Source organism: Pseudorca crassidens, chromosome 13 (genome assembly GCF_039906515.1).
Source record: "Pseudorca crassidens isolate mPseCra1 chromosome 13, mPseCra1.hap1, whole genome shotgun sequence".
Classification (NCBI taxonomy): Eukaryota; Metazoa; Chordata; class Mammalia; order Artiodactyla; family Delphinidae; genus Pseudorca; species Pseudorca crassidens.
This window is the reverse complement of record NC_090308.1, coordinates 1,304,985-1,323,212: the sequence shown is the minus strand read 5'-3', so window position 1 is coordinate 1,323,212 and position 18,228 is coordinate 1,304,985. Positions and strand designations below refer to the sequence as shown.

Sequence of the window (18,228 nt, the reverse complement as noted above, 5' to 3'; positions counted from 1 at the left end):
TTTTGTGGCTGTCAGAAAATAACCCGTATTTATTTTGAAATAATGTTCCTGCCTTTTTGTTCTATGTAAATGTAATTTCTATTTACTGTAGAAAATACAGGAGAGTATACAGAAGGAATTTAGATGACTTGTATTTCTGCCACCCAGAGAGAACTCCTGTTAGCATCTTGATGTTTTTCTTTCAGGCTTTACGTGCATATATTTACACACTGGAGATAATTCTGTATATACACTTTGAGACTCTGTTTTTCACTATTACATTGTGAGCAATGTAGTCCAAAGTGTGGTTACCCCATAATAATGCGGCCCATTCCTCTGCTGAACTTGTAAGTTCCTAATTTTTTAATACTACAAGGAATGCTGTGGCAAAGCCCTGTGTGCCCCTGCCTGACTCGATGGTTATTTTCTTGAAATCCTAAAAGTGTTACGGGGTCAAAGGTCACAAATATGAGGTTCTTGCACAAGAGTTTGGACTCATGGCAACGTCTCACACAAATTGCTGCTAAAGTGAACATTTCAGCTACTTTGCACAATTTTGTAGTTTATTAGAGGTAAAACGTTATAGAAAAAAAGCTGCTTTCTTCTGTGCTATTTTTCCTTGTTTTTAATTTAAGTTCAGGCGTCTCTGGGAGAGCCGTGGGCAGGACTCGGGAGGCTCGCTAGGATCGTGGCTGGAACGCAGGACCATCGGGGCATCTTCTGGGCATCCCCCAGAAAGGTGTGCTGAGGTGGGAACCTCGGAGCCTGGGAACCGGCCTTGTTTGGAAATGGGGCCTTTGCAGAGAGAATCAAGCGCAGGCGATGTTGTTAGAGCGGCCCTAACCCAAAACGACTGGTGTCCTTGTAAACCAGGGAGATGTGGACGCAGGCCCAGGGAGAAGCCACGTGAAGACAGGCAGAGACTGGGGTCAGGCGTCCCCTGCGGGCACCGGGGCTGCTGGAGCACCCAAAGCGGAGGAGGTGAGGGCGGAAACTACAGGGTCGGACACCTCGGCCTCGGGCCCCCGGTTCGTGGTCCTTGCTTACCACCCCAAACCCTAGTGCAGCAAAGCCCTGCCACTTCCTGGATCCCAGTCCCTGGAGGGAGGGGCATTTATCCTCTCTGACACTTAGCACGGCCTGCTACCCCCAGGACCTGCCTGGGACTGTGGAGGCTCTGAGGCAGCAGGTGAGCTGCGAGGCCTGGTCCTTCTCTGGGCATGAACGTCACTCAGAAGCTTCAGGGGAAAATGCATTCAGTCATGTTTCCAAAACAGTCCTCAGACCCCTTCGACACAGACAGGAGAGGCTCGACGCTGGCCCTCCAGGGTTACACGGGGGGAGAGAGGGCACCGGAGCGTCCCCAGGGTGTGTCCCCCCCAGAGCGTGTCCGGCAGGAGCGCACACACCTAGGCTCACAGGAGGGAAGCGTCCCCAGCACGTGCAGGACGCTGTGGAGACCTCCGGGCTGTCAGCTGAGAAAGGAGTGACCCAGCGAGATGGAAACGTCTTCCTGTAGTTACCAAGGGCAGCTACCTCGGCTAGAATCACACGGTTCTTTATTCTGATAAATTCCAGTTCTGCTCAGTGACAAGCATGGCAAAGACGGAGAAGGAAGGATTCTCGGCTCCCAGTGAAACAAACATCAGACCCACAGACCCAGCGTCCGTCCATCTTGCCGTGGATCCCGCAGGGGCGGGGCGGGCCGGGAGGGCAGGTGTGTTTATCTCCCTGCCATTATGTTCCGAGTCCTCCTGTCCCACCTCAGGGACCGGGAGACTGGCCTGTCTGCGCCCCAATCGGAGGTCGAGGCCTGTGGTGACTTTACTCTTTCTGCTGAGAAGGGCGATGGAGCGCCCGCCTGTCCCCGTCGCTGAGCCGCTCACGCTGACAGGTCCACCTGCTGGGGCCACCGGCTCCACGGTCCACAGTCCTCAGCCACTGCCGCCCTGCTGGGGTCCTTCCGTGATCTGGGGTGGACCCCGACCCGGAGGCCCATGCCCTGCAGCTGGACTGACACGGGATTCCAGGTGCGGACAGGTCAGCTGTCTCAGGGCCACGGGCTCACCGGGCTCACGGCTGCATGGCTGCCCCTCCGAGAGCGGGAGTTCGGCAGGTGAACCTTGTGCGGGGGGAGAAGGACGGAAGGAAAGGTCCAGAGCAGGTGCCCTCGGGCTGCGACTCTGGGTCCCTGCAGCAGGGGTAAGGCCCCCTCCCCCTCCCCTCCCCCTCCCCTCCCTCCCCCTCCCCTCCCCTCCCCTCCCTCCCCCCTCCCCTCCCCTCCCTCCCCCCTCCCCTCCCCCTCCCCCTCTCCACCTCGCGCAGCCTCCCCGGAGGCTCCCGCGTCCAGTCCGGGCCCAGAACTCAACCCGAGGACCCTCCTCCTGCTGTTCCGGCCGCCAGTTAGACCACCAAGCCCACACTCGGTTTGCGGCACGAGTACTCCAGGTTGGGTGGGAGGTCCCGGAAGAAGTGGCTTACCGGGTACTTCCTTTCCTCTTCAACTTTTTCTCAAGGAGGGGGAAGCACCTCTCCACCTGCAATTATTGTTATTGCTGCTGTTGCCGCTGTTATCGCTGGCAGCCCCCCGGCGGGTGTTTGCGGGGCCCTTGGGGGGTCCTCCCAGCCCCCCACCCCGCGGCCCTGAGACGGACGGGCGCGCGCGCGCGTTCCGGCCCAGCCCCGGGTCCGTCGCGGCCTCACACGTCTGTGGGCGTCTGCAGTCGTGCAGGGGGTCGTCAGGGCACCCCGGCAGCACGAGCACAGGTGACTTCAGGCCCCGCAGGAGCCGCCGCGCGCCCCCAGACGAGGCTGGGCCGCCGGGGAGGGTCTCCGCCCCTCGCGGACGGCTCCCTCCGCTGCAGAGGCCCGGACGTCAAAGGGCCCCATTCGCTCGTCCATCCACCCTTCCTTGGCTGGAGCAGCGAAATCCCTCCCCCGGAGCAGCCTACGAGGCAGCTGCCTGCTTTAGAGAACGAAACGCAGACACCGAGGCTGGATGCACTGGGGTCGGAGCTGGCTCTGTGCACACGGGCAAACACACTCAGCCCATAGCTTCTAGAAGCAGTAGGTCCTGCAGCAACACTGACACCACAGTGTTCGTTACTCAAGCTGCGTCAGCCATGGACTCCACCTGAACACCCTGAGCGCAGAGGCCTCACCTGGGCCGTGGAACAGCGCCTGCTCCGTGGGCTGTGTGTCCCATCCCGCCAGAGCCCTCACCCCCGGAACCTCAGAACGTGGGTGTGTTTAGAGACGGGGCTGCCCCCCAGCTGGCTCTGCACCAGCTGAGCTCTCCGAGGGCGGCACAGGGTGCCCCGGGCCCTCCCCATGCCAGCCTGGCTGTCGGGCGCCGAGACCCGAGGGCGGGGGACAGGTCCTGGTTGTGGCCCGATCTGCCCTCTCAGCCTTACCCCTCCGGGGTGTCTGCAGCTGCTGGCTCATCTCCCATGGGCACGCAAGCAGCCTTGCCCGCCACCAGCACACCTTTGAAAACCCTCCTTTCACGAATACCCATCCCAGACCCTGCTGGGTATGCAATCGATTTCCAAGGGTCCACGACTGAGAGACAAGCTGAAAACAAAACACCCGCCGGTCCCAAGCCCCCTGTTGGGCAGGCAAAGGGCACTGACAGCAGCGATGGCGCACGGACTCACGCTCTTGTGGGAGGACGCTCGGCACAGCGAGCTCTGGGGCCACAGGGAGTGGGAACCAAAGGACCACGTGCCTCGTCCACGGGATGCTTGTTTTGGCCCAAAGTATTCCGACCAGGGAGCCCATCGAGAGCACAAAGCAACCCCCTGCAGGGCAGGTGCACGTCTGGGACTGGAACACTGAACGCCCAGGCTCGTGTGTGCTGTCCGTGCATCTGCCCATCCTCCTGCCACTTACTGTAATCACCAACGTAGGTCCAAAAAAGAATGAGTCTAAAAAGCTGGGTTGTTTCCTTTTCTATTACAAATTCAGCTTCTTAAGCAAAACAGTGCAGATTCCGAATGTCTTTACCTAAACCCGTCTTTGAGAGGTTAAACAACATCGCTGTGGCGTTGACAACCGGGGAACGCCTCCCGTGAACCGCGGGGCCAGAAGTCAGCCGTCCACAAGCCTTCGAGCCCTCAGTCAGATGGGACTGTGAAGAGGAGGCATTGCCTGAAGGACGCAAAGCGACCAGATGCTCTCCCCGCCACGCCGCTTCCCACTGCTCACCGACGTTGCATTCAGATGAACTCTGTGATTCCGGTTCTGAAACCACTTTTCCTCCTTTTTGCTGTTGTACTGTTGTCACCATTATCTTCCTACCGGAAAAGTAGGTCGTTGCCTCTATCCTGCCAATCAGGGGTTTTGGAGAAGTCATTTCCTCCGTCAGAGCGACAGAGAATCGTCAGGAGCCATGCGTTGCCCGCCTCCTGCAGACTGGAGTTACTTTCCAGGACCGTGCGGGCAGCCTTCCCTCTGGAGGGCATGAGGTCGGCCCCTCTGAGAACACGCAAGGGCGCAGCACCTACCTGACACCATCACCTGCGACTAAATTAATCAGATGTCCCATTTCAGAGCCGGCCAGCTGAAATGCCGATAATCGTAGTGTCAGAGCCCAGATGCCAGGGGAACCTTCCTCCACCTGGGCGTGTCTAAAACTGGCACCAGCGACCTGATAAAGTTCTCGGGGGACACCTGACAGTGACCGCTGCTCCTGTGGCCTGGGGTCTGCCGTCACTGGGCACCCCGGGGGTTAGGGCTGGAGCCCCACACTGTGCTGGCCCGGGGCAGACCTCCCCTTGCATCCCGGCACCTTGAGCGGGGATGCTGAGGTGCCACCTGAAGTCCCACGTGAAGGGGACTGGCCCCTTTGCCTGCCGGGAGACCCCATACAGGTGCGCTTCCCGCAGGAAGCTCGTGCGCACCCTAGGTGGCGGGCCTGCTACAAAGGCATGACAGGATGGTGGCCACAGCAGCCTCCCTGCCCGCGCAGTCCGGCCCTGGGCAGGGGTCCCAGGCCCCCTCCCAGACACGGCCAGGCTCATCGGAGTGGGTCCCGGGGGCACCCAGTGCAGGACAGCATTCCTGTTGCCTGATTAAAGGAATTTTCTTTTGTGAATTAAACCACACTACAGAAACCCCAAATTGTGCTGGTACCAGCCACACATGCAGTCGTTCTCAGAATGCTGGGGGCCACGAGGCCGGGCTCAGACCACCCGGGATTTTAGCAGCTTCTGTGCCTCCATGGGGACCACCGCTTCCTGTAGGGGATTCAGAGAATCATGGGAACAGCTACAAGAAAAGCTCCTTTCCCTGCTGTTTTCCATAATTGCCCTTTCTCAACCCGACGTGATTTAAATGGGAAAAAGCAAACACATCCCTTGTGGTCAGCCCTTTTCTCTCCTCTCCCTTAATATTTCTTCTTTCACTTACAGTCCGTGAAGGCCGGCTGTAGCTTGTGAGTGAGCGTTGAGGTCCAGTGCACCTGGGGTCCTGGGAGAGGCTGGGTGGGCGGGGGGGGGCCCTGGGGGACCCATTCCCGGAGGGAACGGCTCTGAACTGAGAAGTGGGGGCACCACACGGATGCTTCGTGGAGAGCAGATTCCCGGCTCTTCTCCCTTTAAATCAACACTGCAAGTAGCAAGTATCTGTCATTTAAACAGAATTATCCCATCAAATGGGGTCACTGCAACTTGTTAAAAAATAAACATCAGAGAGAGTCTGGCGCCTGGTCTCATCTTGAGTGGATGGCCCGGCCCCTTCCCGGCTCACCAAGGGAGACCCTGGCCTTGGTGAGGCTGGGTGACCTTGCGAAGGTCACGAGGTTTGTCCCTGACGGATGGTCACTCCCGCCTCTCGGAGGAGTGAAGGCCTGGGGTGGGAGCGGTATCTCTAGGGAAGATCACGTGGAGAAGAGAGTTACAGGGCGTGCTGAGAAAGTGTATTTTCTCACTTCACACAAGAATAGGTGTGCCGGGCCCCTGAAATGGGGTCCAGGAGCCCATGCACCCTGCGTGTGCTCAGAGGCTTCCGAGGGGCTGACCCGGAGCTGGGGCTATGGGATGAGCTTGTATTAAATAGAAGAGGTTGGGGAGGAGGGTGTGTGGCCGCCTATGGGGAAGGGCGGTGGGCGGTCAGGGCCGCCCCCTGAGGAGGGCTGGGGGTACTGCAGCTGCTGCGCCAGGAAGGGCCCTGCACTGGATTTCCCCAGGAAGGAGGGTGCTGGCGCTCCGAGGCCCTGGCTCCACCTGGAAGGGACCCAGGGGGGAGCCTGGTCAGCACGTCCTCACGCCCGTCCAGGCGGGGAGGGAAGGGGATGCACGGGTAGTTCTTCGGGACACGATGAGGCTCTGCCAGAAGCGGCCATTGAGCCAACAGGCTGAAACACCGTTGTGCAGTGATGTTTATCAGTTTACAGAAGCGACGCTAATTCCAGCTCCTGTGATTTCCTTTGCCCTTTATCTCTACTTGTCTCTCTCTCCAACCACGAGGACATTTCTTTCCTCCAGGCGTGTGTAAAGAGTGGTGAGTGACGACTGACTATAGGAGGGGTGGAGAGAGGTAGCAGTTCCTGTCCTCCTGCATTTCCAGAAAGGATCACACCGTGCTGAGCCTCCAGCACCCAGGTGCTTGTACTGAGGCCTGTCTACTCCTGAAAGCTGTAACTACGGATGACCTGTGGTCACCGCGCCGTCTGTTCCGAGTCAGCGGGGCGCGTCGGCCCCGAGGTGACGGGGCAGCCAGTCTGGTCTGGCTGCCGCTCTGAGAGGCCACCTGGGGCCGGACCCGCGAGTTCTTTCCTCCTGCCTCGGACCGCCAGGCATGTTAAAAACCTTCAGATACGTTTAGGCGCCTTATCCTTTGAGAATCTCTGCCTGAAAAATCAGGAGCCCCTGTGGAGCTCTGCCCTGGGCCATCCTTTACGACTACAGCTTTTGTGACACTGGGTCTTGACTCTGTCCGTTGTGACACAGCAGGCAGTTATCAGAAAGATGTGTTGAAAAGCGGGGAGAAAAAGGGGGAGGAGTGCTTCAAACACTCACAGAACGCAAACTCGGTGCCTAGAAACTCAGCAGGAAATGAACTGCTTCCCGGGGTGTTTGGATGAGCGTAGCTACTTTTGTCTCTCGTCAGTCTTAGGAAAACATGAGATAAAATACGGTAGAATATTTTGAAATAACCTCTGGAATTGCTTAGGTCTGACAAGATAATTTTACAGTTATCTCAAAGGGTATAAAAAAAGAAGACACATTCCCCAATTCTTAGAAGCAAAAGGCCATCGCGTGCCACCATGTTGGTAGGAAACGGAAAGAGAAGAGAATCTGGCGGGAGGAGATGGAGGGAGACCCAGACTCTCTGTTGGGGCAGAGACACCTCTCTTCAGATAGAAACCTCAGCACAGGCCGCTCGGGAGACAGAAGCCACATGTCTTCACGGCCCCGAGGAGTTTCCCATCTGGGAGGCCGTGAGTCAGCGGCTCCGACCAAGCTCGCTGTGTGGCCGTGCTGCAGGTGCAGGAGGACAGCGCCCGCCCCACCCGGGGCTCCAGCTGGAGGAGCATTTCGGTCACACTCCATTGCCAAGAAATCCTGCGCTCACCACTTCCCCTTGGCCACTGGTCCTCACCGGGCCTGCTGGGCTCAGAGCCAGCTCCGTCCATCGCTCACCCGCCCGCGGCTCAGGCTGGACCTTCGCTGAGCTTTGTCCGCGTGTGGGTCTCAGGGCGCCTGGCCCAGAGCCCGCACTGGTCCAACCTTTGCTGAGCTTGAGTGACAGCTCAATTCTCATCTGTCTCTGTGGTGGGATCCCAGGACTCCTCTATCATTTCCAAGGGTTTTAGGAGTTTAATGGAGATGGGAACTCGCTATATATATTGTACAGAGATGTCTTGAGATGAGAAAGAGGAGAGATTTCATGGTTAGTATTTTACTGATTTCAAGAAGAGGCGGAGAAGTTAACCTTTTCCCGCTGATCACTGCTGGAACTGGAAACCAGACATCATCCTAACTCAGCCACTGCTGATCCACCCCACAACATGGTATTCTAGAAATCTCCATCAGATACATGTACTCAAAAGAGAAATATGCCTTGCATAGCCTCAAATACACGTTCATCAGCGAGAAACACTGATTTAGGCTTTAGTGTTAACACTAAGGGGAAAACAACTTCCTAATCGTTTAACTCACATGTACACTGGAGCCCAGAGGCTGTCAGTCAAGAAATCCTCAGTTTCACTGACTTCACTGGGGCAGGGGTGGAGGGTGGAGGGTGGAGGGTGGCTTAAATTGCCAATCCTATCAAAAAGTACTCCACGTGTGGACCAAAAGAACCCCAACCTCTACTAGTTCAATAAACATTTCTAGCAATTTGTTTTAAAAAAAAAATCCCTTGGTTGACCATTACATGACGCATCATAAAGAGTGATAAGAAGAATTTCTTTTAGCCATCTGGAATGCTCTTAGAACAATATATTTTATTCAATCAAGTGGGGAAAAATCCACATACTTTTTAATGCACATTTAGAATAAAAAGTTAATATATGGGGCTTCCCTGGTGGCGCAGTGGTTGAGGGTCCGCCTGCCGATGCAGGGGACACGGGTTTGTGCCCCAGTCCAGGAAGATCCCACATGCCGCGGAGCGGCTGGGCCCGTGAGCCATGGCCGCTGAGCCTGCGCGTCCGGAGCCTGTGCTCCGCAACGGGAGAGGCCACAGCAGTGAGAGGCCCGCGTACCGCAAAAAAAAAAAAAAAAAAAAAAAAGTGAATATATGTATAGCAAACTACCAATTACTTCACTATTTGAAAATTTTTCAGGATGAGTACAATGACTCTGTATGGAGCGTGGAAATTGTGTTCTGCGGGTTAGTGAAGAGGAAAACAGAGCACTTCTGTTCCTTACAATCCTCTACATAATGTTTATATCCTGTGTTAGCTTCCTGGGGCTGCCATAACAAAATACCATAAACTGGGTGGTTTAGAGCAACAGAAGTTTGTTCCTTCGCAGTTCAGGAGGTGAGAGACGTGAAATTAAGGTGTCACGTTACCTCCGAAGGCTCCAGGGAAAGCTACTTCCTGCCTCTTCCAGCTTCTGGTGGCCCCAGGCATCCCTCGGCCAGGGGCCCCTTCACTCCAGTGTCTGCCTGGTCTTCACACAGCTGTCGTCCCTCTGTGCCTGTCTGTGTCCTAATCTCCTCTTCCTACGAAGACACCAGTTGTACCAGTTGATTGCTCGCCCCAACGACTTCATCTTGCATCTGCAAAGACCCTACTTCCAGGTAAGGCCACCGTCGCAGGTCCTGGGGGTTAGAACCTGAACATGGCTTTTGGGAGCATAATTCAATCCACAACATGTCAGAGCCTTGATGTGTTAGTTCACTGATCCCCAGCAGCTTCTACCGTCAACGCGGGGAGTCAGCTTAGGGAGAAAAGCAAAGCGCCTCCCGGACCCTGAGGGACCACCGGCTCCCCTGGAGGGGCTGGCCCTAGAGCGGCACAAATGCAGGAAGGACTGCAGCCTCTGATGAGAGGACCACCTTGACGGGAAGATCCGGCCTCGTGGGAGCCACCGGCTACTGCTGTCCTGTCGGTCAACAACCACAGCTTCACCGCACCCTTTCAGCCCCTCAGAACCAGAGGGAAATTGGCTCCGACCACCAGTTTCACAGGCTGCGGTGGCCCGGGGCCTTGGGCACCCACGTTCTCTCTCCAGCCACACTGTCTATCAAACCCCGGTGTGAAGCTGGGCCGTCCTCCTGCTTTGTACCCAATTAATAAATCTTCCTGTCCAACCTCCTGCAGGTTACGAATATCATCGTCAGTTTCAAGCAGGGGCAGGAAGTAGTTGTATCAAGAACGATGCAAATTCCTCCTTTCCTTGGCTTCATTCTCCCCTTCTCACCTCACACCCCAACCCCCAAGGGCAATGCATTCTCGCTTTCTCCTCACACAGGAATGTCCACACACACTCAGAACCCCTTACAGACCCACCTTCTCCACCAAAACACCATCCAGATCTGCGTGCACCTGAACACGGCTCTCGTCCACGAAGGGATGCTGGGAGTCCACTCCATCTGTGAGAAGAGGAAAGATACTGCACATTTTGCACTGCAACGGAAAGACACCCTACACAGGAAAATCATTCCGCTAGTATGTTCTTTAAGATAACATATACATCCAGCTCGCCATCCAGCTGTCTAATCTAAACGAGCAAACGCCTATTGCAAAGAATAGAGAAATTGTACCATATGGAAAGGAGTCTAGGGCTTCCAGCATAATGGGCGTGAGGAGGGGGGTGAGGAGGAAGATAAAACTTCAAGTAGGTAAAAGCCAAGTGAAGAACAGTTTAAACATTTATGGTTCCAAAGCATTCCTGAAGGACTGCTTGTTTATTACGCCAATAAAATCATATTTGTCTTAACCACAAATATTTTCCAGTTCAACCTACATTCCACGGGAGACCAAAAGCAAACTGATGTCGCTGAATGAAGACGAGCAAGTTTTGGAAAAAAAAAATTAAATTTATTTCTCCATTTTTACACCAGAAAGTTCTATGAGTGCATCCTTTGAAAACTCGAAGGCCTCGAGATACGTGGGAGATACAACTTTCGGCAAGTTGCAAAGATCGAAGTCCAGCCTAGCGGTCACAGAAACAACCTCCAGAGTGAGCAGGCTCCCCAGATGCCACCCCGGCCCTCAGAAATCACAGCCCGCCTGCCAGGGGTCGCTTTGTCAGCTGTGCAGTTCTCACAGGCAGCAGGCTTGCGATCAGCGATCAGCCCTTACAGACTCCATCTGAAGTTAAAATATACTGTGAGTCATTCTAAAACGTCCCTTTCATTCAGAGTCCCAAAATTTTCTCAGTGCCTTTATTAGTTTTTCTATGGATTTAAAAAGTAACAACATGACTAATGCAAAGTCTGCGTGGAGCCAGGGAATCATGGGACCCAGACTGGCCTTACCCGTGCGTCTGGGTGCCACATGCACGGCCCATCTCGGGGCCATGGCACCAGCGCCCAGGCCAGGTCAGGAGTCTGTCCTGCTGCAGGTGACCCTGTAAAATGGGGCTTTGTCACTGTGAAGAGAGACTCTGCAGTTTCTTCATACTTTAAGGAAATAGGGGAAAAGCCAAGATTACAAATCCAATAACATGCCGATTCAGGGACTCATCAAAATTGCCTTTTAGAAAAAACTAGGTCATTGTAAGGATTTTTTAATGAATCCATAATCCCGTCAGAAATGGGTAAATGGATTTAAGAGTTTGATCTTCTGATTAGGAATTTTAGTGGTTACGTGGCGTTCTTGTAAGTGGAGAAGTTGGTTCTACCAAGAAAGTTGTGATTATCTTTTGGAGGATGCTAAAAATACTTTTCTGGAAAACATGGTCGTGATTCAAAGCCAGTGCAGTGATTTGGAGCTCTTCCTCTGGAGAGTTTGAAGATCGTTCCAGGAATGTAGGAATGGGGCTGCGTTTTTAAATGTCCGAATCATAGTATAAAAGCATGTATGTCTAGTCATTTTTTTTCGTTCACAGAACGCAGTGGAAATAATAATTATAACATTTGCATTTTGCTAACTAAGATGATATATTGCCGACTGAGACAGACCTTAGTTTGAAATAGGTTATACTGTTAGAATACAGGGATTTCACAGACTCAGAATTTTCGAATAAATTTGAAATTGGCAACATACGAGTCCACGTTTCTATGTATTTGCCAAGTGAACTTTATAAAGAAATTTTTACTACAATCTACTATCATCATCTTTGTCTCATTTTTTTAAGGCAAAAGCAAAAGGAATGGATTCTAAACATTAATGGTAACCTTTTACATTGAATAGATTTAGCATTTCTTGCCTTCATTTTGTCACAGACCAATTAAAATAGCACCTATTTGTTCAAGTCACTGAATTTGAACTTGCGATATTGATTGTAAATCCTGGCTCCACCGTTTAGTACCCAGTATGAACTAAGGTACGTTACTATGTGACACGCGTGTCTCTGGGTTTTATTTTGCCTCGCAGATTTGGTTTGAAAATCAATTGAAGAAAGGTATGTCTGCGTGATCAGCACTTGGTAGGTCTTCAGAAAATGTCATTTCCCTCCTCCTTCGCTCTTGTCTATCAGGGTGGCCCATGTGCCACAGAGCACGGCCCTCATAACGAATATCGTGGAGCTGTTCACTACATGATTCCATAATATCTGCTCTTCCCCAAACCAGCTGTGAGACAGACCAAGAGGTGTTCCTCCTGTGTTAGGAATCAAAATAGAATTTATAATTTTAAGTAGTGATCTGTTTAATCTTTCTCTCCTATTATAAAATGCAATCGTTTTACATTTTGATAAAAGAAAAATTCTTGTTGGTATTGTTTCGTTACGACAAATGTTTACAAAGTTTGTTAGAAGCTTTTCATTTTTATATGATCTGAAGAGAAGCGCAATTTTCTCATCTCCCCATAGTTTTGAAGCCTCTTATACTTTTCTCTGGCTTTTTATTCAACCCTAAATCAAATGATCTGCTTCTTTCCTCAGATTTTTGAGTGATTGCTTCATAAAAACATAGGTACTGTTATCTACATCTGGGAATTGAATTCAAGCTTCATAGATACTCTTTAAATGAGGTAGAATAGCTGCTTTGAGTTTGAATTTTAATTAAATGGAATGGATATTTATTTAATTAAGACACGTATCAGTCTTAAGCAGACCCACAGAATGATAATCGGTATAATAATAAACAAATTATTTAATCATAAATGTCAATAGTCCATCGAAAAGGAAGGATGGTATATGCTTCCTGATATCAGAATTAAGCATACTGTTTCACTTGGGCGGTATAGTGTCTCTAAGTTTTCTATTTAATTATGCAAACACTTTTAATCTTCTGGGAACAGTAACATTTAAAATTCACCAGCAAATAAAATGAAATAAAAATAAAACAAAGCAGTATTTTTTCCAGTAACCAAATCAACATAGGGCAGATGTTTTGTTTCACTATGCAAAGAACATGGGGGGGGGAGGTCTTGTAAATATCATTAACTCTAGTTTTTCAAAAAGGCAGATCTTCTGTGAAAACAAGTCATGGTGTAATGTCAAAAGCAGCAAAGGCACATCTGTGTGGCGTCCCACGGTGACAAGTGAAGTAAAGCGTTTTACTACTTGACTGTCTGTGGCTCATCACCTCCCAGCTCCAAGGTGCCAGGAGAGCTACACATTGGGCCCACTGGACACACAGAAGAAACAGCAAACGCAAAGGAGGTGAAGGGCCCGGATTCAGCACACTCCCGCGGGGGCAGGCAGCTGTTGTTACTATCAGTTTTGTGTTGGGTAACCTTATCTTCCCAGAAAGGAGTTTAAGAACTGCCTGCTCTGATCTTCATTTGGCGCCTGAGCTTGGCATTTCTCTGTCTCTCCCGGTGCTTAGACTCGCAATGAAAATCCCTTCAGCAAAGCACTGCAGTGGCTCTGTGAGGAGCGTGAAGAATCCACGTTTTTGGAATGCAAGCTACACCCTCTCATCTTGCAGTTTTGTAGGCATTCTCCAATTAGCTCCCTTTTAACTGTAAATGGAAGGAAGACAGGAAATAACCCTTCCTGGCACCAGCTGAGGACTCTGCTGGAGGCTCAGTCCTTGGAAATGTTGCTGTGAGGCACCTTAATAATTGTAGCAGGAGGAAACTTTGTCCCCCAGCCTGCGCAGGCAAAGGCTTCTTCACGAAGCCATCCGTGACTTTGCGATGAGGCATTCCATCTATTTACACGCCCTCCACTGCGCGGGGCGCATTCCCACGACTCCTGATCTCACTTCTCTGTACCCCATGTTGCGGGGCAAAGAGCATCTTGATCGATTCTCACAACCAGGCTGTCAGTAGGAGGGTTGTTTTATCATCATCGTCCTACCAAGGAGCAAACAGACCTTCTGAGGGGACACGTGGTGCCCCAGGCCTCTGGTGGGAACTGGCAAATCCACGGCCAGGCTCCGGGTTCAGGACAGCACAGACTGAGCGTCCGAGAAGGTGTCTCATACACACTGATGGTTTTTTTCCCCATTATTTTTATACGAGAAGAAGAAACTCCAGTTTTGCTTGGTTTTACTTCTTCCTTCAGGGTGACAGGACTCTGTGCCTGCTTTCCTATGCCCAGAGGAATAGACAGGGTACATGTCCTTCTACCCCAGAGCTGCACATGCTGTGTTCTCTTCCTCCCTCCCTCCCTTCCTCCCTTCCTTCCTCCCTCCCTCCCTTCCTTCCTTCCTCCATCCCTTCCTTCCTTCCTCCATCCCTTCCTTCCTTCCTCCCTTCCTCCCTCCCTCCCTTCCTCCCTTCCTTCCTCCCTCCCTCCCTTCCTTCCTTCCTCCATCCCTTCCTTCCTTCCTCCATCCCTTCCTTCCTTCCTCCCTTCCTCCCTCCCTCCCTTCCTCCCTTCCTTCCTCCCTCTCTTCCTTCCTTCCTCCCTTCCTTCCTTCCTCCCTTCCTTCCTCCCTTCCTCCCTTCCTCCCTCCCTCCCTTCCTTCCTTCCTCTCTCCCTCCCTTCCTTCCTTCCTTCCTCCCTTCCTTCCTCCCTCCCTCCCTTCCTTCCTTCCTCCATCCCTTCCTTCCTTCCTCCATCCCTTCCTTCCTTCCTCCCTTCCTCCCTCCCTCCCTTCCTCCCTTCCTTCCTCCCTCTCTCCCTTCCTTCCTCCCTCCCTTCCTCCCTCCCTTCTTTCCTCCCTTCCTGCCTTCCTTCCTTCCTCCCTCCCTTCCTTCCTCCCTCCCTTCCTTCCTTCCTTCCTTCCTCTCTCCTTCCCTCTCCCTTCCTTTCTTTCTCTCCTTCCCTTGCTTCTCCCTTTCCTCCTCCACTTCTTCTTCTCCCTCTCCCTCTCCTTCTTCTCCTTCTTCTTCTTTCCTCCCTTCCCCTCCTCTCTTTCTGTGTGTCTCTCTCCCCCCGCACCCCATAGCCTAACTGTAGTTCATAATCACTACCCAGTCTTTATATGAGAGGTTTGAAATGTGAGAAAACTTTGCCCCTGCGGCTGTCCAGGGAGTAACCTCTCCTACCAATTACCATAAAAACACCAGCTAAAACCAAGGACTCTGAACTTAGCCAGAGCTGCTGCATTAAGGAGGGAAGTCATAGTTTAAGAAGCCTCCTGCTGGCTGAGTTTCCTCTTTTAGCTCCTGGCTTTGACCTGAAGGCTGCCCAGGCTAGGAACTGCCCAGCTGACATAAACAGTGCATTTTTAGACAAACTCCATCTATCCGTCTGAGGACCAGGAAGAGGATCTCCTGCAAGACTAAGAGTGTGGGAGAAAAATCCCTTTTCTTTTTTTTTCTTTTTTTGGTTATCTCTTCTCTCTCCTGACCCTGTTCTTTTGGTAGTTGAAGTCCCAGGGCTCCGTGAGAACCTAAAAACTTAAGAGAAAACTTGTCTTTCTGGCCAAAGGAAATAAACTTGATAAAAAGGACCTAGTAGTTTAAGAGTATGAAAAATACTCATTATTTATTTTTCCTTCTCTTGCCTCTGGCACACCAAGTGGTCCTTCACAGGCACCTCCAACCCCGAGGGAAAACACAGTGCGGCCCTGGGAACTGGGAAGGATCTCAGGGAAGGGAGCCCTCCAATTCTGTGTGTGAAGTGACACAAATCCTAGGCTCATCTCTAGACTGAACATGTGCAGAGAAGACCCAAAGCATCTTAACAAAGCACCAGACTTTGGGCATCAAACCATGACGTAAACCACAGCCCATGTCCCGGGTAGCAAGGTGGCATGATAGTGAAACTGGGATACTGCCCATAAAGGTAAGACACTTCCAACATAACTGAGTTGATTGCTTGTTAAAAGTGATGACAACGACAGCAAAATTTAGTATTTTCCAGAAGATTTTAATGGGAGCCAGAATTTCATAACATAATATTTTAAAATGTCCAGGATACAATCCAAGAACATTTGGCATACAATAAACCAGAAAATTAAGGCCAATACTCAAAGGAAAAGACAATCAACAGATGCCCATCTCAATGTGACACATATGTTGGAATTGTCAGACAAAGACTTCAGGTCTTCATCTTCAATTCAGGTCAATTCAGGTCTTCAGGTCAGCTACCATAACTATGCCCTTTGAGATCAAGGTAAACACTCTTGAAATGAATAAAAGTGAAGTTCTCAGGAGAGAATGAGAAACTATGAAAAAAAACAAAATGGAAATTTTAGAACGAAGAAATGCAATATAATAAAATTGAAAAATCCCTGGATGGGCTTGCTAGTGGAATGTAGATGGTAGATTGAAAAGTCAGAGAACTTAAATATCGATCAATAGAAATCATTCAATCTGAATGACACAAAGGAAGAAAACAATTGAAAAAATTAACACAGCTTTAGGAAGCTGTGGAATAATATCAAAAGTCTCACACTCACAACACTGGAGTGCCAGAGTGGGGACAGAAAGAGTGATGCTTGGAGAAAAATTATTTGAAGGAATAATGGCTAAAACCTTCCCAAATATGGTTCAAGACAAAAATTTATATATTCAAAAATTCAGTGAACTACAAACAGAATAAACTCAAAGAAAACCGTGCCTAGATGCAACCTACTTGGGATGCTGAAAATTAAACATACAGGAAAATATTTGAAAAGTGAGAAAAATAAAGTTTTTCACTAAACACATATGAACCAAAGTGTTCTCATTAAAAAGAAAATCATCTGTTACTGTTTACTTTTGCATAAGACATTTAAATCAACAAATAAAGTGGAAGAAAGGGCATTTTGGCTCTGGAAAAGGATGTGCAAAACATGAAGTAAAATAAAAATTAGTGGGCAAATTATCTAAATATTTGGAACCTCAAGCAAATATTTGGTTTGATTTTGAGGCAAATAAACGACTCGGTTGCTTCTTTTTTTATCCCCTCTGGTTCATCATCTGTGGCGATGACCAACAAACGAAAACATTGTAAGGTGAATGATGAAATATAATCGGGATGGCTGAAGAAATTGCCTGTATACTTCTGAAAGCCAGGGGGACTTGGAAGCTTATTTAAAAATGATCATGGCACCAACTGCTTCATTCTCTAACTTACGTGAGAATCACGGCATTTCTCAATTGAAACTTATTAACATCCTGGGATGAAATCAAGGCTTAACATTAGTTCATTGTTAACTAGTTCAGCCTGAAAAATGTGTCTATAATACTTAGGATTTGTGTGGTCCCAAATGCAATCTTCTGCTCTTGTACGAATGGCCCTACATGTCCTAGAGGACATTGTTTCTTCATGTATCACAAATAGTGATGGTGAAATTCCCAGTGATTTAGCCGCATGGTCCGTTATGTACCTGAAATCAGAACGAATCTGCTAGGTGTGTAGAATAGAGCTACCGACTATATGAAATGAGGTTCCCCTTGTTGACTGAAGGCATTTTACTAACACATTTTCTTTATGTCTTTTTGAAATGCCAGTTTCCAAATTCCTAAAACTTAGCACAAAAGAGGAAAGTACTATAAAGGTGAAACGTGCATAGAAATTTAAAGAGAACATAGATGAGAGCCTTTATTTGTTGACACGTGGGTAAAATGGAATTTAATTGTATCTTCATTTATACTGGAGTCCATTTAAAATCTCCACAGGCCCCCTTAGCACCTTAGGTCATGTTTTAGAAGGTCATGGTTTGACCTCTAACATATGTAAATCCAAAAGAAATGAAGCAAGTTATAACAATGGTTTACTCTCATCCAAAGAAGAAAGAACAGGTAATTTATGATCCACTAAATACAGGCTGAGAAGAGAAAGAAAACTATCTCTGTCATCAAAATACAGTTAATATATGTCCTAATTACATCAACTTGAAAAAGCATGTGTTCATAGCTTTGGAGATGGTAAGAGCATTTGATCATTTTACATCCACTTTTGCTGCTTTTAGTGGTATTTTAATAATAAAAATAGGAAATGGGTATACTCAAGAATCTTTAAATGTTTTTTATCATATTTTTCCTTTTTAATTCTTGTAAAGGAGAGCATCTGAACAAGGACTTAGTGATTTTACCACTGAAATGAGGAGATAAAACTAAGAATTTCATGTTTATTTTGAGGAAAGCAAGAGTGACTAGTAAGTCTGCCTTAACGGTGTCTTAATTTCACTCGGCTGTGTAGGAGAGGATGGTATGGTCCTTGCCCAATGTTTTGCATTACACTGCTGGAAACAAACACAGAAAGCCCTATTTTGAAAATATTTATGCATCAGTTATATTGCTTTTGGAAACTGTGAAATTTATGCCAGTTAGTTATTAAAGAAGGCTCACTTTACTTTTTTTTC

The 18,228-nt window shown here is 49.7% G+C and overlaps 1 long non-coding RNA gene across 2 annotated transcripts; it reads right to left on the bottom strand.

The window, feature by feature from the left end:
* Positions 1–1,521: 1,521 nt before the first annotated feature.
* Positions 1,522–11,009, bottom strand: LOC137204327 (uncharacterized). Of its 2 annotated transcripts, none has more exons than XR_010933530.1 (5): positions 10,398–10,831; positions 9,941–10,023; positions 8,998–9,150; positions 2,296–2,516; positions 1,522–2,101 (listed from the first exon to the last, which is right to left on the bottom strand). It is a non-coding gene; the product is annotated as an uncharacterized lncRNA (long non-coding RNA). The 2 variants fall into 2 exon arrangements; XR_010933531.1 differs by lacking the exon at positions 1,522–2,101 and adding an exon at positions 10,912–11,009 and having other exon boundaries at positions 2,280–2,516; positions 10,398–10,744.
* Positions 11,010–18,228: the final 7,219 nt, after the last annotated feature.